At 38.3% G+C, this 17031-nt stretch overlaps 1 protein-coding gene and 1 pseudogene across 3 annotated transcripts in view; one reads left to right on the forward strand and one right to left on the reverse strand.

Moving 5' to 3' along the window:
• BBS9 (Bardet-Biedl syndrome 9) overlaps positions 1 to 17031 on the forward strand; it is a 464828-nt gene that overhangs the window by 327982 nt on the left and 119815 nt on the right. The gene's annotated exons all lie outside the window — the stretch shown is intronic.
• Positions 12485 to 13251, reverse strand: LOC118541571 (small ribosomal subunit protein eS6 pseudogene; annotated as a pseudogene).

Raw genomic sequence — 17031 nt, forward strand, 5'->3', positions numbered from 1 at the left:
GTACTGCTTTGGTGCAGATTCCTGATATCAGGAACAGTGCCCACCCCCTAGGCCTCCCAACTCTTCCCTCTCTCCTCCTCTCTCTTTCTCTCCCTTGTTAGGACTACTGAACTCATAATGAAAACCATTGAATGACAATAATCCAAGGGCTTGCCATCATTAAGAGAATATGGGTTACCTTTTTAGTGGGGGTGGAGGCAGTGATTGAAGATGGCTTAAAGACATTTGCTGTATGCTTACTGAAAATGGGAGGGTGGGGGTTGAGGGGTTTGATTCTGATAGGATGGTTTTCCAGAGAGCATCCCATGCAGTATCTCTAGTTTTGTCTCCTTGCTCTGTTACTTGTATCAGCAAAAAGTCTTTCATTTCAGTTTGTTTACTAGACCCAAAATGATGTGCTGTCTTCTTCTGTTTATGTCACCCTCCAGATCTGTTTAAAAATCATTGGAGATCCCAGACCCTGTGTTAAATTTCCTTTGTATCTTCTCTGGGGCTTGACAAGATCATTAACTTCAATTAATTTGTGCTTTCTTATTCCTAGTTTACACAGATAGGTCTACCAGTTCATCTCTGTATTTCTTGCACTTTGGCTCAATTGTGTGATCCTTTCTTTTTCAAATGCCCCCCTTTATCACTGATCCAGGTGTGGTATGGAACAAACCCCCACCCCACCTCCATTATTGTAATTGTCTTATAATGGCTAGTACTCTTGATATAATGTGTTAATCTTCTGTCCTAACTTGGGGTTTTTAATAGAATTTTCCTATGTAAATGAAAGGATCTTGCTGAAGTAATGATTTAGAAGCCAAATTCTTCATTCAGAACTCATTATGTTCCCTCCTTTTTTTTCTTTCTCTCTTCTTTTAAGCATGGCTTTCTGGTCTGTCTTCATTTTTGTTAAAGTATTGATTATCTGTTACACCAGTTGAAGACATTTTACTGGCTTCTTTGTGACTTATTATAGGTAACATGGATGACAGAATCCATTAACAGCCTTTGGCCATCTAATTTGCATCGAAGTATATCAGTGCTATGCCTGTAGGAATTTAATGTAACCTTTAACCATTTTGAGATTTTTGACTTCTGTTGACACAGAACAGTAGCTGTGACTTTATGGTACTACAGCTCTTTCTCCTATTCTGAACCACTGTGAGGATTCTTTACATTTTTTTGATGACATTGAAAATTATGCCCTAGACTAGGACTCACCATGTTTAACCCCAAATGCTGTCCTCCTACCCAAATCTACCCATCTCTTAATAGATCCTAAATTAAGGCCCAGCTGCTGAGGAGTGTGCTCTATTTTCCAGTATTTTAGCAACGAAGGGTAATTCAATCAATAGAATAAAACCCAGGAGATGTTTAATTTGTTCAAGATGTTTAGCTGGACTTGAATTTTGCATACACATGCGGTTCTTTTACATACACATGGACAACAATAGAACACACATTGCACATAACTTTATATCATCATTAGGTGGTAGAAATGAAATTGAAAACGAGAAGCAGCAGTGAATAAATAGGTATTTCTTGTGCTGAAAGATAATAAATGAGGGGGCTCTTTTAACATGCAGAAACTCTAACAGATTCTGAGTAGCCAGGGTACCTAGATGACACAGTGGTGAGGAGAAAAGGCATCAGCTCCTGTTAATGGGGGGCAGGGTGAGGAATCAAATGATAAGAGAAAGCAAACTAGTCCTTAGGCTGAAATCTAAATATGTTACCTCACTGAGTTGGCCAAACCCCAGGCTGAAGAATACCTGGTCGCCTTGAAAAAGATTTTGCCTCTTACTTTGCTGATGATTGGTCAAACCTTAGACATAATTCTCTGTGATCTAAATGTTCAAGTGATTATTTTAGGGAAAAACGTAGCTACAGGAACATGCATGTATTTCTTCACTCTGATGTTATAGAAAATAGTGGAAGGAGGAAGATGAAAAGAGGGAGGTCAGGGAGTGGATAAAACAGATGTAACAAGAGAAAAAGAAAAGGACTCTAACATTAATGGGGGTAGTGTGGACATAGTGAGTCGATTCATGTTGTTTCAAACCTACATATTTCTTAGTACTTTTTGAAAACTGTTCTAATAGATGCATTTCACTATGACGTTTGACCCCATTGAACAGTGATAAATGCTTGAATTCTTCACTTTCTGATAGGAATTCAGAGATTGCTCTTTTGGCGGTTGTATTAATAACCAGTTATCACAGTGGAATAGATTGAATGTGCATTGGTAAGGTAGTGTCAAACTGGTCATCACCCCATCCAGTGATTCATTGGTAGACTCTGAGGCACAATAGAAGGACCGGTGAATGCACTGTTTTGCAAACACAGATCTCTCTTCCCAGCTAGGGGAGAAAAATCAATATGAGTTACAATTTATGGCATCCCAGACAAGAGCAGTCTATCTTCTTTTGCATTCATTTGGTTCAGACCTACAGAGTGGTCAGTGGAGTCAGTATGTGCAGACATCCCTGCATGTTTTTGGATAACAAGATCTTGGACTTTATCTTAAGGTTTGCTTTTCCAATTGACATCAGTTTTATTTGGCTAAATATCTTTGATATGTATTATATCATAAAGTCCTGTCTCTTTACAGACAGAAGGGATATCATTACCAAATTAAATGTGAAATAGTAAAGCAATTGATGAGAGGGCGGAAGATGTTTCTCAACTAAGATATAAAGTGAAATGGTTGACAAAATGGGAAAATATCTGGGGGGTTAAATGAACTACAAAAATGTGAAGTCTTTTTGAAAGACTTTTTATTTTTGCAAAACTAAGCAAAGCCAAAACAGTAACTTTTTTGGACCAGGCACCTTACCCCAGAACTTTCCCAGCTGTTACAAAAGACTAAAGAAAAGGAAAGAAAAGCTGCGGGGCCCTTTGTGCTTCCAGAAAGCATGTAACCCAGGTTTATGACTCAAAGCACCCTACTATCTTTTATTTGCTTCCATTGTTCTTCATTGTGTGCCCTTGAATGAATCAGCTGACTGTGTTGTCTTGATTTTCTTACAGAGATATCTTCTTTTTCTCAAGAGTATATACTTAGCATATTTGAGGAGACTTTAGTTACCATAACTAATAAGATGTTGATATGTTAGATTGGGTTTGTTCTGAGAAAGTTTTTGTTGAATGTAAGCTCCTCAAGGGTAAAGGCCATTTCTTGTTCATTCTTGGAACTTGCGGACCTGGCACATGGCACAATTCCCTGGGGCTATGGTAGGCCCTCCAGAAATGCTTATTTCGCTGAACCGAATTGTGGTGTTATTTTGCCTTTTCATGACAATATAGAATTACATGAATTTTTTCCTCAGAATTTCATATTCATTTTAGTATTTGCTTCCTAGATTTTTGTAAACAGCGAATACCAGCATCCTTTTTCTCAGATAAGTGACTTGATATAGGAGACTCAACCAATTGTTTGTATGGTAGAAAATTAGAACCTATGTTTTTTAAAAAAATCATGTCCAGACCTTCTAAAGGACGCTACTTTTCTATTGATAGGCTCTTTCCCTAATCTCCTAATGTAAATTCCATTTCTTTTCCTTTGCTTTCATACCACTCCTGTTTATTTCTCTCCTGTAGCTCATCTCTAGTTTTCCATGAAAATAGCAAGATTTTTTCCTTTCCTGATATGTATGATGCCAATGCTCAATAATGAATTCCCTCTTTTCCAAGTGATACTAGACTTCTAAGCATAACGGGCTTTGGAAGACGTAAAGCCAAAAGAGGCAGAAAATAGCAATGAGTATGTGCTTAGATTGTCATCCTGTACACTATTCTCTAATCAGTTTTCAATGTAATATCTCACATGTGGAATAAGCTGAGATTTTTAGCTGGTATCATTACAAAGTGTGTTTTGTTTTGTATTTAGCATCAATTCAGGCAACTTTTTGTCATCCGGTGGCTAATTATCTCATTGTTGACTTATCCAAGCTTCTTTTCCTCCTGTTTCATCCTCCTTTTATTTGATTTTTTTAATTATTATTATGTTATGTTAATCACCATACATTACATCATTAGTTTTTGATGTAGTGTTCCATGATTCATTGTTTGCGTATAACACCCAGTGCTCCATGCAGAACGTGCCCTCCTTAATACCCATCACCAGGTTAACCCATCCCCCCACCCCCCTCCCCTCTAGAACCCTCAGTTTGTTTTTCAGAGATTGATTTATTTATTTATTTGACAGAGAGAGACACAGCGAGAGAGGGAACACAAGCAGGGGGAGTGGGAGAGGGAGAAGCAGGCTTCCCGCTGAGCAGGGAGCCCAATGTGGTGCTCGATCCCAGGACCCTGGGATCATGACCTGAGCCGAAGGCAGACGCTTAACGACTGAGCCACCCAGGCGCCCCCTCCTTTTATTTGATTTTTAAATGGAAAGTCCCAGTGGACAAGGGAAGAAAGACTTGAAAGTGATGGTCTTTCATTTATTCCAAAATTGTTACCTATTTGCTTATACAGAAGTTGGTGGAGAAGAAGTTTTAAAAGAGTTGGCCAAAATTAGATGTTGGAATTGATTTTGGATTTATCAGCAGCATTTCTTTTTTTTAGCATAAAAGATGGCAAGTTGGCTGTGTATTAAATCAGAGAATCATTAGACTATGAACTCCTGGAGGGTGGGGTTTTTCGCTTATATCCATTGTTAAACTCCTAGCCCATAATAGGTGCTCATTAACTGCTATGGAACAACTGTCTGACTAGAGCTAGAAGGGAGCTTAGAGATGCGGAAACCAACACCCAGGAAATTTAAGGGCATTCTCATTAGTAGCAGAAGCAGGACTGGTCCCAGGTCTCCTTACCTTCCGTCCACTGTGCCTTCCACCACACCACATTGCCAGAGGCAATGGCAGAGCTAGCTGTGTGGAGCCCCACAGCCAAGCTGGAGACTGCGCCCAGGGACAGGAAATCGGAGGCAGCTGGGGTGAGATGGGTGTCTTGCCAAATTTGCAAATGTTGGTTGTCAGCAAACCAGAGCTACAGAACTGTTTTCGAAAATTTCCAGTTAAAGTGGAATTTCAAAACCATGAACTGCCACCAGGTCAGTGAAGTTGACTTTATGGTAAGCCAGGGTTTTGCACAGCTGGTAGAGCAGACGGGTAATGGTGGCTCAGGCTGAGGACTTCCGTCAGGCTGGATTGCTTCTGACCACAAGTGCCTAAAATCATCCACTCCCAGAGATTGTTCTCTTCGTCATTTCTCAGGATAAAAACTCATTTTTTCTCTAAGGACTTCTGACTCACAAAATAACTTCTAGAGAGACGTTGATCCATTTCATATCTCTGTAGGCTCTGACTGAGAATTCGTGAAGTAAGCAAGAGGGTGTAGGAGTGATTGCTCAATGATAAATAATGACTTACACAGACGAATTATATTTTTATTCCTTCAGAGGCAATAAGCATATCTAAAATGCAGTAAGTTGTCCAGGTGAGTTTATTAAGTTTTGAGAGAAAAGAAATAGATGAAGAACAGATGAGAATCTTGGATGAAGGCCTAGACCTTGATCATGGAGAATTTTATTTATCTTTTGATATTTAGAGTGGATAATAGCAAAGCAAAATTCGTAAGGAGGATCATTTTCCAGAAAAAAATGTAGCACTGATTTCTTATGTAGTACTTGAGAAAATATCTCCCAGAGAGGAGTCCAGTAAATGGGCCAAATGTAATAAATAAGCTTGAAGCTGGGTGACCTCTCAGATCTAATAAGATGAGGGCATGATGTTAAATAATCTGGGGGTTGGCTAGTATTTATGGACATACTGTCCCTAGCAGATCTGGCATTAGTTAACTACTTGCGAGGTTCTTTAGCAAAGAGGTAATTGAAGGATGCATTGACAAGCAGATTTTATAGTTGACCTGTTTGGGCCAAATTGCTTCTAATTGTCCTGTGACTCCTTAGGTCCTAACGTGCGGTAACATTAGCCCCATCCCCTTAACCACCCTTACTTTTCTTTTCTGGTGAACATAGAAACTTTATTGTTTATGGAATTCACCACATGATAAACATAATCAATAGGACCATAACCACATAAGAAATTGCTTTTCTAGTTGGTCCAAAATGCAGTGAAATGATTCATCCTAGATCTCTTCTTTATGATGACTTGATTGGGTATTGATCTAGTTCCTGGTTCCACAGGGTTTTGGACTCTCTATAACCCCAGGCTCTAATTTGGCTGTGTGGACCCTAGATGGCCCTGCTAATCTCCAGCTCTGGCATGGACCCTTCTTTGCACTTGGGAAGACTTTCATGACATTGGGACCATCCTTTTCAGTCTTGAAAGATGGTATCTTCTTCTACCAGGTGTATAATGAGAAATTAATGAAGATAAATCTCCCAAGTACAGTGACCTTTGAAGAAGAATAGTGTTTTGCAAATAAAAATATGTTCCCCCCCAAAAAATGTTTCCTGCAGACTAATGTATTTTAAATAATTATATTCAAATTAATTTACAATATAAGCCTTACAGCCTTCTCTATGCAACATTTAAAAATATTAATTTTCCAAACAGCAGCTTCTGAAATATTTGTATTTGTGTGGTAAATTACAGTTTCTATAATCTTTTCTCACTTGTGACTTTGATTCTGACTAGTATATCTGCTCCCCCTCTGTGTTTCTACAAACACAAACTTCTATACTATGATTCCTTGTCTTATAATTCTGTGTGTATTTATTTATCATTTTCCCCACCAGATGGAAAGCTACTTGAAGGCAGGGGTTATGTCTTGTGTTTGTATCTCTATAACCTAGCTAGCACAATGCCATTTGCGTTATATATTATGTAGATAGGTGCTGGGCTATATTATATTCGGTGGAAAATGAGGTTCTTCACACTTTTAAGATTTTAAATATTCATTTGGATTTGGTGCTGCCCAAATTCGAATTGATTAAAATCTAAGTTTTGGTCTCTTTAGTTGCTGTTGATTTCTTGGAGAAAATGATTGCAAGTAGAATGAGCTTGTGCTGTGTGCTCCCTGTGGTAAACCTTTGATTATATTTCTGCAAATGTGGCCTGTTAGTTTAAATTGCTCTGGTTGCAGTGGAAAAGGAAATAGTTATTCTTCACTATTGTTGGGGGAAAAATTTAATTTGCTTCAAACCAGAATTGTTTTACTTTAGAATTTGTATGGATTATGGGTCCAAACATACATACAGTAAAACATAGACTTAAGGTAATTAAAAACGCCTGTGGTTATTTGGGTTTGGCCTTTTAAAAAAATTTTTTTTTTGGCTTCTTATCCAGTCTTTTTACCTCTCAATTTATTTTTTTTTCTTATTACTCATGTAATACAGCCTCACTGTGGAAAAAAAAAAATTAACATATAGAAATCAGATTCTTTCTGTCTCTCACTTCCCCTGTCTCTGGAATATTGTTCTTGCCTTTAGCCTGGCTTTCCCCGTGGCTGCAAGATGGCTGCTGCAGTTCTAGCTAGCACATCCAGACAGTATAATACCCAGAGGTGAAAAGAAGACATCCTTGCTGTTTCTCCTCCTTAGAAATAAACAGTGCTTTCTCTAATGTTCCCCCTTCATGTCTGCCAACATTCCTCTCCTATCCTATTGCTCCTCATAATCTCATGCCTTCCTGAACAGTGCTTCCTAAACCAATAACCGGCAAGAATGATAAAATTACCATGATTGGCTTCAGGGATTGGCAGACTTTTTTGTAAACGGCTAGATAGTAAATATGTTAGGTTTTGCAGTCCATTTGTTCTCTGTCGCAACTGTTCAGCTCTTCTATTGTAACAGCAATAGACAAAAAGTAAATAAATGGGTACTGACTGTGTTTCAATAAAAAATTTACAGAAACAGGTGGCAGGCCCATGGGCCATAGATGGCCAGCTCCTGGAGCTGTTAGAGCAGTGACCCTGAAACATTAGCATACATCAGAATCATCTGGGAGCTTTTAAAATATAAGGTCGCCCCATCCAGAGTTTCTGATTCAGCAGAGTTGGGGTAGAGTGAGGGAATTTGCATTTCTAACAAGTTCCCAGTTGATACTGGGTTTAAGATCAAGCTGATGCTGGTTCAAAAACCTCACTTTCAGAACCAATGGCTTCGACCAGGGTTTTGGTACCTCTTTATTGTGTGTGTGGGAGTTATCCTGTGCATGATAGGATGTTTAGCAGCGTGTGTGTGGGAGTTATCCTGTGCATGATAGGATGTTTAGCAGCATCCCTGGCCTCTACTCACCAGGTGCCAGTAGGCACCCTGCCCCTTTAGTATGAAGACCAGAAATGTCTGAAACATTGCCACATGTTCCCTAGGGGGCAAAATCTCTGATTCTCCATCCCCCTTAGACTTAGACTATTCAGATCTATCTCCTGGATCTGGGAATAGGTTCACATTTGGGGCAGAGTGTCACCATTCTGTGAGGAAAGAAGCGAGAGAAATGATGGCTGGACAGGCAGCTAGGAGTGTGTACTGCTGATGACATCATAGCTCCTTGGAAAAAAGACCACACTGGCCAAAATATTTCAGAAAACGAAGCAAGAATACCCACCTTCTAAGGTTTTCTTGAGCATAGAATCTAATTGCATAATTGAAGGAACTTCATGGAGAGCCTGGCAATAAATACAGAGAGGTGGACAAATATTTAATGAGCAAAACATCCCATTAAGTAAAGCCGTAGTTAAAGGTGACATCTGCATTTGGTTCTTATAGGATGTTTTTCATGCAAAGTCTGTGAAAGAGTTAATGTTATGTTTATAAAATTTTGTTGGCCTTTAAAAAGGAACATTTACATAATTTGTTTTCTATTTTAGATAGTTAAAATGTGAAAAATCTGGCTTTGGTAAATGTATGGGCCTTTTGTTTAGGAAATCTTTACTCTTGGATACTATTTGGACCAGAACTTTGGCTATTTATATAGGTAACAAAGCCACGGTGGAACCCCGTGTGGTTACTGAGCCATTCCTTAGCCTCTCCAGCTCTGCTCTGTGTCAGAGGGTTGCAGGCTGCATCTCTCAGGAACCATGTCAATCGGGAGGCCCTGGTAGGAGACCTGAAGGCGGCAGGAATTTTGATGTTCATGTTCCTCCCTGTCCTCATCTGCTTTGGGCAGCATCTCATGTGGGGCTGCATTTTCTCCAGGGCTCCAGCTCCCTCTGAACAAGTCTGCCATTGTTCTGTCTGGTGATTCCAGGTCCCTGGGCTCTGATACCTCTGTCTTTTCCCATTATCCCTCCAGTGTGTGAGGTGGTAGTAGCTTCCTGCTGTTGCTAATTGCTAGGTTACATCAGTCATCACCCACCCCCTGCCTGGCTTCTCAGCCCTCCATACCCATTAAACCCTACTTTAAGATACCCGAATTAAAAATATTCAAAGTGGTTTCTGTTTTCTTGATTAAACTCATACTGATACAAAGCCCAGCCCTAACTGTCTCGTCATATACCTAAAAATCTTTTATCTCATCAGGAGATTTTGTTGTTCTTAAAAAAAAAGTACAAATTATGCATCTATTGAAATTGTCAGTGATAACGCATATACTAAGGTGTAGTCTTGATAGCTGTTAGCTTCAGATTTTTATAAATAGAAAAGGAAGTTAAAAATTTGGTAAATTATTTCACAGGGGGACCTGTTATTATAGCCTAGAGACAAAGAACACTGGTTTTGAAGTTGAACTACCCAGGTTTAAGTGGGCCCTTCTATTTACTAGCATTTTGGCTTTAAGCAAATGATCTAGTTTCTCAGTATCAGTTTTCTTGTCCATAAGTTGGTGAAAATAATCGTACATTTTTGGTCTCAAAGGGACTGTTGAGAGGAGTAAGTGAATATTACATCCAAAATGCTTATAATAAGCACCCAGTAAATATTAACCATCATCATCACTATTTTTTTGATACTTACCCTAGCCATAACTGATTGAGTCAGCCTTTCACTATGGAGAGGAACTACAGGCCCTAAATAAGTTTCTACATGGAATATGGATGAAAATGTATCCCAAAGGGAAAGCCCATTTGAATATATGCTTTCTGAAGTACTTCTTTTTTCCTCCTCATTTGTTTACCATGAGTGCGACTGCTTTAAAATATATATAAATTAACACACATACCCATACCTTAATATCTCATAATAGAGGTTATCACTTTAAAAAAAGCTTTTGTGAATGTCAGGATTTCAATCTTAAGAAGAGTAAGAAAAATTCTCTCGATTCCATGGGTTTAATGGGCCTCCGGCAGGTACTGGCTCAGCGTGCTTATCATACAGTGTCCGGAAGCACTTTGAATAAAAGCTATGGCATTAGGTTGTTCCCGACGGATATATCCTTGGCAATGGGCATTTTAATCAAGGGATGTAAGCAGCGGGCTTCTAGAAGAGCATTAGCTAATTCATCAAAGTTACGTGGTAACCACGAATTATGCAGACACGGACCTAACAGTGGAATAGATGGAAGGAATGGGAGGGAGGATCAGTTGAAACTTGTACAGTATGTGTTACATTGTGTTTCGTTTTTATTTGTTTTTTGGAAGAAGAGAGCAGTCTTCTGAGAGATATGGAAAAAAAAAGTCAGGAAATACTAATCCTGACATGTTAATTGTTAAAATAGTTGTTAAAAAACAAAAGGTCTTCTATTTAACATTTCAACTTTTCTGTGGGTGGCAGTGCTATTCATTCGTTATTCCTAAATTTCTTAGATCCAAGAAGTTGGAAACATTTGACGTGAGATGTGGAAATTTGTTTTATTTGTCACTTATGTCGTGCTAAGTTCCTAAAAATAGTTTGGGTTGCCTGTTAGATTTGTCAAGTAACTTGCCCTAAAGTAAAATTGAAGTAATAACAAAGGGAGAAAAGCAACATTTACTTCATTCACTTAAGATTGCACATATTATTTATGAATTTTAACATTAATTGCTATTGTGTAGATTTGAAGACAGATTTTTATTGGGATTCATTTTAGAGCTGAAAATTATCCTATAAGTGTTGGAGCTGGATACTGATATGGTATGACATAGAGGGTGATGTAGGACCCAACCTGCCTTAAAATACCTTATTATTCCAGCTTTGGATGCTTACAGTTTTTATCATTCAAGTTATTTGTTTCATTTCAACACTTGTCTTGAAAAGGCCTTGTAACATGGCAACCTGGGGAATGTGTCCCAGAAAAACCGCTGTGAACGCATTTGCCCACAATTCAAGTGGACTGGCCTGGTGTCCTCAACCAGTTAGTTAGCTGTGTCATCTGTCAACAGTTGAAGATTGGTAACTCTGATACACTGGGGTGAGTTGGGTCAGTGAGATCTGGTAGGATGGATTGGCGGAGGAGGGAATCTCAAAGAGAGCTTTGTGAGGGTTAGGGTGTTTTAAGTGAAGGAAATCATATGTCTCTTGCTTCGAGGCAGCAGGTAGGTTTTCTTGACTGCTAGAAATTCCAGATCTGTGAAATAATAATGGATGTGGGCCATTAAGTATGATGGAGGTGGTGAAAGGGGAATATTAAAATTATACTTGTGAACCTTTTTTGAGGTCAGAGACTCCAATGGGACTCTGAAAGCTTTGGGCTCTTTCCTCTAGAAAAATACATAAAATCACCCAAAATGTTACTTTTAGTTTCAGGGAACTTTCTTTTTTTTTTCTTTTTTAAGATTTTATTTATTTGACAGAGAGAGACACAGCGAGAGAGGGAACACAAGCAGGGGGAGTGGGAGAGGGAGAAGCAGGCCTCCCGCCGAGCAGAGAGCCCAATGTGGGGCTCGATCCCAGGACCCTGGGATCATGACCTGAGCTGAAGGCAGACGCTTAACAACTGAGCCACCCAGGCACCCCTCAGGGGACTTTCTGACCTCCGAAGTCTATTCTTGGGCTTAGGTTATACCTCTAGGTTAAAGGAAAAGTTAGGGTTTTTAGAAACATGTCAGGTTTTATAATTTCATTATTCATTTGCGAAGCAATTGGGAGCCACTGTAGTTTTCTGACTATGGGATTGGTATGGTCATACTAATTCTTACATTTCTTATAGAATACTTACAGAATTCTATCATGTAGAATATAGTAGCTGATGCAAGGTGCAATAAACTTAGAATTATTTAACTGAAAAAAGAGTAAGAATTTCAAATATTTAGTAAGGGAAACAAAAAAATACATTAAATATAGTTTTATTTCAGAATAAGAGGTGTTCTTATTGGAAGCTTTGACTTAGTCAAAACAATCAAGAAGGTTTGTTAGCAATTGATTTGTAATTTTTTTTTTTTTACCTGAGAGATTATTCTAGGTTTTTTGTTTGTTTTATTTCTTTCATTCTACATAAATCAGAACATGATTCATTAGAGCCAGATATTTTGCTTTATATGACTGTTTATAGACATACAATCCGTCATACTTCGTTTAGACAATCTTGACATGTCTGCAAAATAGTCAATATAGATTATCCTTAAAAATCAGCAACAGAAGCAAAGTTATTAATGTTTTTTGGAGCTATTTAAGTAGGATGTTTTTGTTTCCATCAAACATAATTTATTCTTTTTTTTTTTTTTGATGTCTGATCTTATTTATTTGTCACTCTTAGAAAATCTCATTTTTGACTGGACTCAGAGGTAGAAGCTCTCAGAGAGGACAGCCTCCGTCTTTTGGCAATCTGTTCCTGGTGTTTTTCTCTGGCCTCCTTCATTCTCTCGGCGAAAAGTTTAGCATATTCTGCAGCCTCTTCCTTATTTTTCTTAGTGCACTGTTTCTTCAAGGCAATAAACCAACATTTGTGCTGGAGGACACGTGGAGTAACAGACGCTGAATCTTAGGCACTTTGGTTCTAGGTTTCTTACCTTCTTTGATTAGGGGCTTTCTCACAACATACTGGCGGACATCAGCTTCTTTAGAGAGACTGAAAAGTTTGCGGATTCTGCTTGCTCTTTTGGGCCCCAGGCGACGAGGCACAGTAGTCTCAGTGAGTCCAGGAATATCCTTCTCCCCCTTTTTTACAATGACCAAGTTGAGAACACTGAGATTGGCATCCACAATGCAATCCCGAACAGATTGCGCTCTCTCTCCAGTCCTCCTTGGTCTACAGCAGGAATGCCCCTTACTCAGCAGCAGGTGGACACGGCCATGGGTCAAGACACCCTGCTTCACGGGGAAGTCTTGTTTGTCATTGCCACCACTGATTCAGACCACATAACCCTTCCATTCTTCACCCAGAGCATCAGCAGCAACTTCTGTGGCCATACGCTTCTCATAAAAGGTACGAAGTTTGCGTTCATCGTCCACTTCAATGATTTCTGGCAGCCAGCAGCTGGAAAAGAGATGTTCAGCTTCATGCTGGAGCAGCCTGCCGCCTCTGAGGCGTCACGAAAAAGAGAAACATAATTTATTCTTGATTGATGATGTTATTTTACTGTCTATTTACTAGTAAGTTATATTCCTAAAATCAGTATTATCAAGCAAACCAATCAGGGCAGGTTCAGGGCATGGCTGTATGATATTGCAAGCAGTTCTGTCTTTTTTGAAGGCTTTCAGACCCTTGGGTGCCAAGCTTACTGACTTCTAGCCCAACACAGCCAAAGGGAAGAGGAGTCACAGCATTGTTTTCATGTACTAGTGCTCATGAGTGTACTAGAGAGGAAAGTCTCGGTAGAGAGTCACCTAAACTCTAGAAACAGATTAGGAATATGAGGAAGCTGCAAATGATAAAAATTATTCCAAACTATTAGAAACATGCAGTTTCTAGTCATAGACAAATTCTTATTTCTCAGTGTTAGCAGTGACAGTAACAATACACTATTGCTTATTGCAAGGCTCTGTACTAATTTCTAAGAACACAAAAGAAGGATAAAACAAGTTCTTCATTTGTAAGGAAACTAATTGTTTAAATAGAGAAGAAGAACATATACCCCAAAGGTAAATTATGGTATAAGAGAGCATAGATTAAGTTTCAAAATGAATAGTATAGGTAATAAATAAATAAATGACAGAGGAATTCTGATCTAGGAGATCAGAACTGGACCAGGATGTCTTTTCAAGCTTCACAGAGGAAGTTCTCCTATTGGCTGCCCCATAGGTCTCTGCCATGCACCTTTACCTAATGTTTATCACATTTTTGTGTTATTACTTGTATAGTTGTCTTTCTTGATCATTAGTGGCTAAATTGCTTAGGGTCAGGGCTGGTGTGTGTATTGTTGAACTCTGAATCTTTAGCACTGGGGCATAATACAGCGTAAATATATGTTGAATGAATGAGTCATGAATGCATAAATGAAGGCAAAGCTTATGTTTAATTTTGAGGGAAGGACACACATTTAAGTGGAGATTAAGAAGGATTTATAGGCAGAAGGAAGAGTATAAGTTAATGTATGTTAGTGGAGATACTCGAGGTGTCTGAGAAATGATGAGTGGACCAAATTATTTTTGATAAAAAGGCTGATATAGGAGAGTTAGTATAAATTGAGATTAGGTAAGATAAACACTGGCAAGACTGGGGAGACTTTGAGTATTGTTACTAAATTATTCCATAGCATGGGCAAGACCTATAACTTCCACACATGTATTTCTTTTCTATAAAATGAGGAATAGAGCAGTTAGGAAATACAAGTATAGAAAATTATATTTAAAATTAAATTATGTGGTATGATATTTATTGTATTTATTATTGATTTATTGTATAATGTTGCATAAAATAAGCAAAGCATCTAAAATATGATCACATTCATGTAAACTTGTGTACATATCTGTGTATGTGGAGCTAGTTTCAGAATTGTCTGAGAAGGTATTTCCTAAAATACTAATAATCACTCTCTCCGGCACAGTCTGAGTGATCTTTTCTCCTCTTTTTCAGTTTACCTGAACTCTGTGTCAGTGAACTAGAGGCGATTTGCGGAGGATAGTGGTGGTTGGAGTGGAGAGGAAGAAATACATACAGGGAGATATTTTGAAGGCAGAACTGAAAGTCTTTGGTGACTTACTTAATATTTAAGTGGATAAAGGAGGAATTATGAGTTAAATATGATGCTGAGGTTTTGAGGCAGTTATTGTTAGTAGTAAACTTGGGAGGGATGTCCACCCTGCAAATAGGGACACTTTTTGTTGGAACATTGGCTTATTAATATCAATATCTGGAACTATTATATAAATATATGAAGCAGCAGCTAGAGTAGAAGTTAGTAGTGAATTATATCAGGTAAAGCAGAGATTAGAGTGTAAGCACAGGGCTGGTGGCTAAAATTGTGATTTTTCTATCTCAGAATTTAACATTCTTAAAAAAAAATGTCTTCTCAATTCTCATATATTCTTGAAGAAAATGAACAAGTATGGTTTGTACTCATTTTAGAGAGTGAGAAAGTAAGAGTTAGGGAAATAGAGGAACCTCTGGTTATATGCAGGTGCTTACTGAGTGGGAGAGAAAGGGTCTCCCTGTTGGTTGACTACCATGTTGCCTTGAATGGGAGGAAAAAAGTACATCACTGATACTCATGTATCCCATTGTGATTGGTCTTTTGGTTGTAACTCTCTTTTCTTTTTTAATCCAGATTTTAAAAAGGGATCTGTTTCCAAAAGCTGTGGTGGCCTATTTTTTAAGTTTAACTAATAACATAGATGAGATGCCATGAAGGATGGCTCAGAATAGAAAATACGGTTGTATAATTGAGACAAAAAGGGATATCCTGGAAATAACGTTATGTTTAGTAGTAAGTTTTAGAGCTTCTAATTATACTGGTCTTTTCCCTCTCCTAATTACTAATTTTAGAATATGTTTCTTTCAATTTAAGAGTTAGCCAGCCTTAAATTTGTCTGCTGAAACTATGTTAGAAACCACACTATTTCCAGTTCAGTTGAAATTATATGGTATTAAACCTGTATCTTTCCAGGTTCTATAGACTTTGGCAGAAATGTTGGGATTTAAAACATTAGTGCTTCAATGGCTTTTAGAGGATAAGACCCTTTTGTTGTTTGGGCCATACACACTTTACTGTTTCTGTTTCTGGGCTGTTCTGGAATGGAAATGGGATTTATTCATTTCCTTTAGATTAGAGTATGTTATTTATCTCCATTCTAAAGGTGGATTAGTAAACCAGATTCTGGATAGAAATCAAGAGAAGGGGCAGTTTTACATTTTAATCTCATAGCTCGAGTAAGTCATGAATTCTAAATGAAGAATAAACACCTTTATTTTCTCTGGGAAATAGCTTAAACACAGACTGAAATATTTGCTAATTGGTAGCCTATCTTAAAATAATCTGGTCCTTGGCCTTGAGCAGGAAATCTTTATACTTCATAAAGAGAAGTAGTTACTTTCAATATTGACCTGGCCCTAGATGGAAAGACTGGGCACTCTTTTTGGACACTGTAATCACAAAGCTCAAGTCTTTGATTTGATTGTTATGTCCTCACATAATTGATTTTCCAGAAGTTTCTATCCTATAACTTTTGCTTTTTTTTTCACATGGGTCTCTTCGTTGCTTTACGAAAACATGATGTCATTAGCCCATGAAAACAGAGTCTTACCTCTGTGCCTTCACTGGCGTACATACCTTGCTTGGAATCACCTACAGTCTTCTTCAACACAACAAATTTAGGTTCTCCAACCTCCAGGGAGTCTCTCCTAACAACTCCAGCCTTCATTTTTTAAGCTCATCAAGATCATTTACAGGAAATACTTTGAAGTTTACTACTGAATTTAGTACTGTGTGATATTTTCCTTGGTTTAATAGATGCTAGTTTGATCTCAACTTAAACTTTTACACAGTGTTACCTTTAAGCTTTCAAATACAAGAATCTTCTTTCTGAGGGAAGGTATCAGGCGCATAGTAAATGATCAGCAGGTGCTTGGCATTAGTATTAAGGTGATATGGAGAAAATGTTTTGAAATGAGACTTATTGGATTGAGACCTAAACATTACTGATGTTACTTTAACTGAATTGAGACTGTTTTTATTGTGCTCCGCCTTGGATGAACCACTTAAATCAAATTTAGCAAGAAGTTGCACTTTTTTTTTTTTTTTTTTAAGATTTTTTATTTATTTGACAGAGACACAGCGAGAGAGGGAACACAAGCAGGGGGAGTGGGAGAAGGAGAAGCAGGCCTCCCGCTGAGCAGGGAGCCC

Source organism: Halichoerus grypus, chromosome 12, assembly GCF_964656455.1.
Source record: "Halichoerus grypus chromosome 12, mHalGry1.hap1.1, whole genome shotgun sequence".
NCBI classification, from domain to species: domain Eukaryota; kingdom Metazoa; phylum Chordata; class Mammalia; order Carnivora; family Phocidae; genus Halichoerus; species Halichoerus grypus.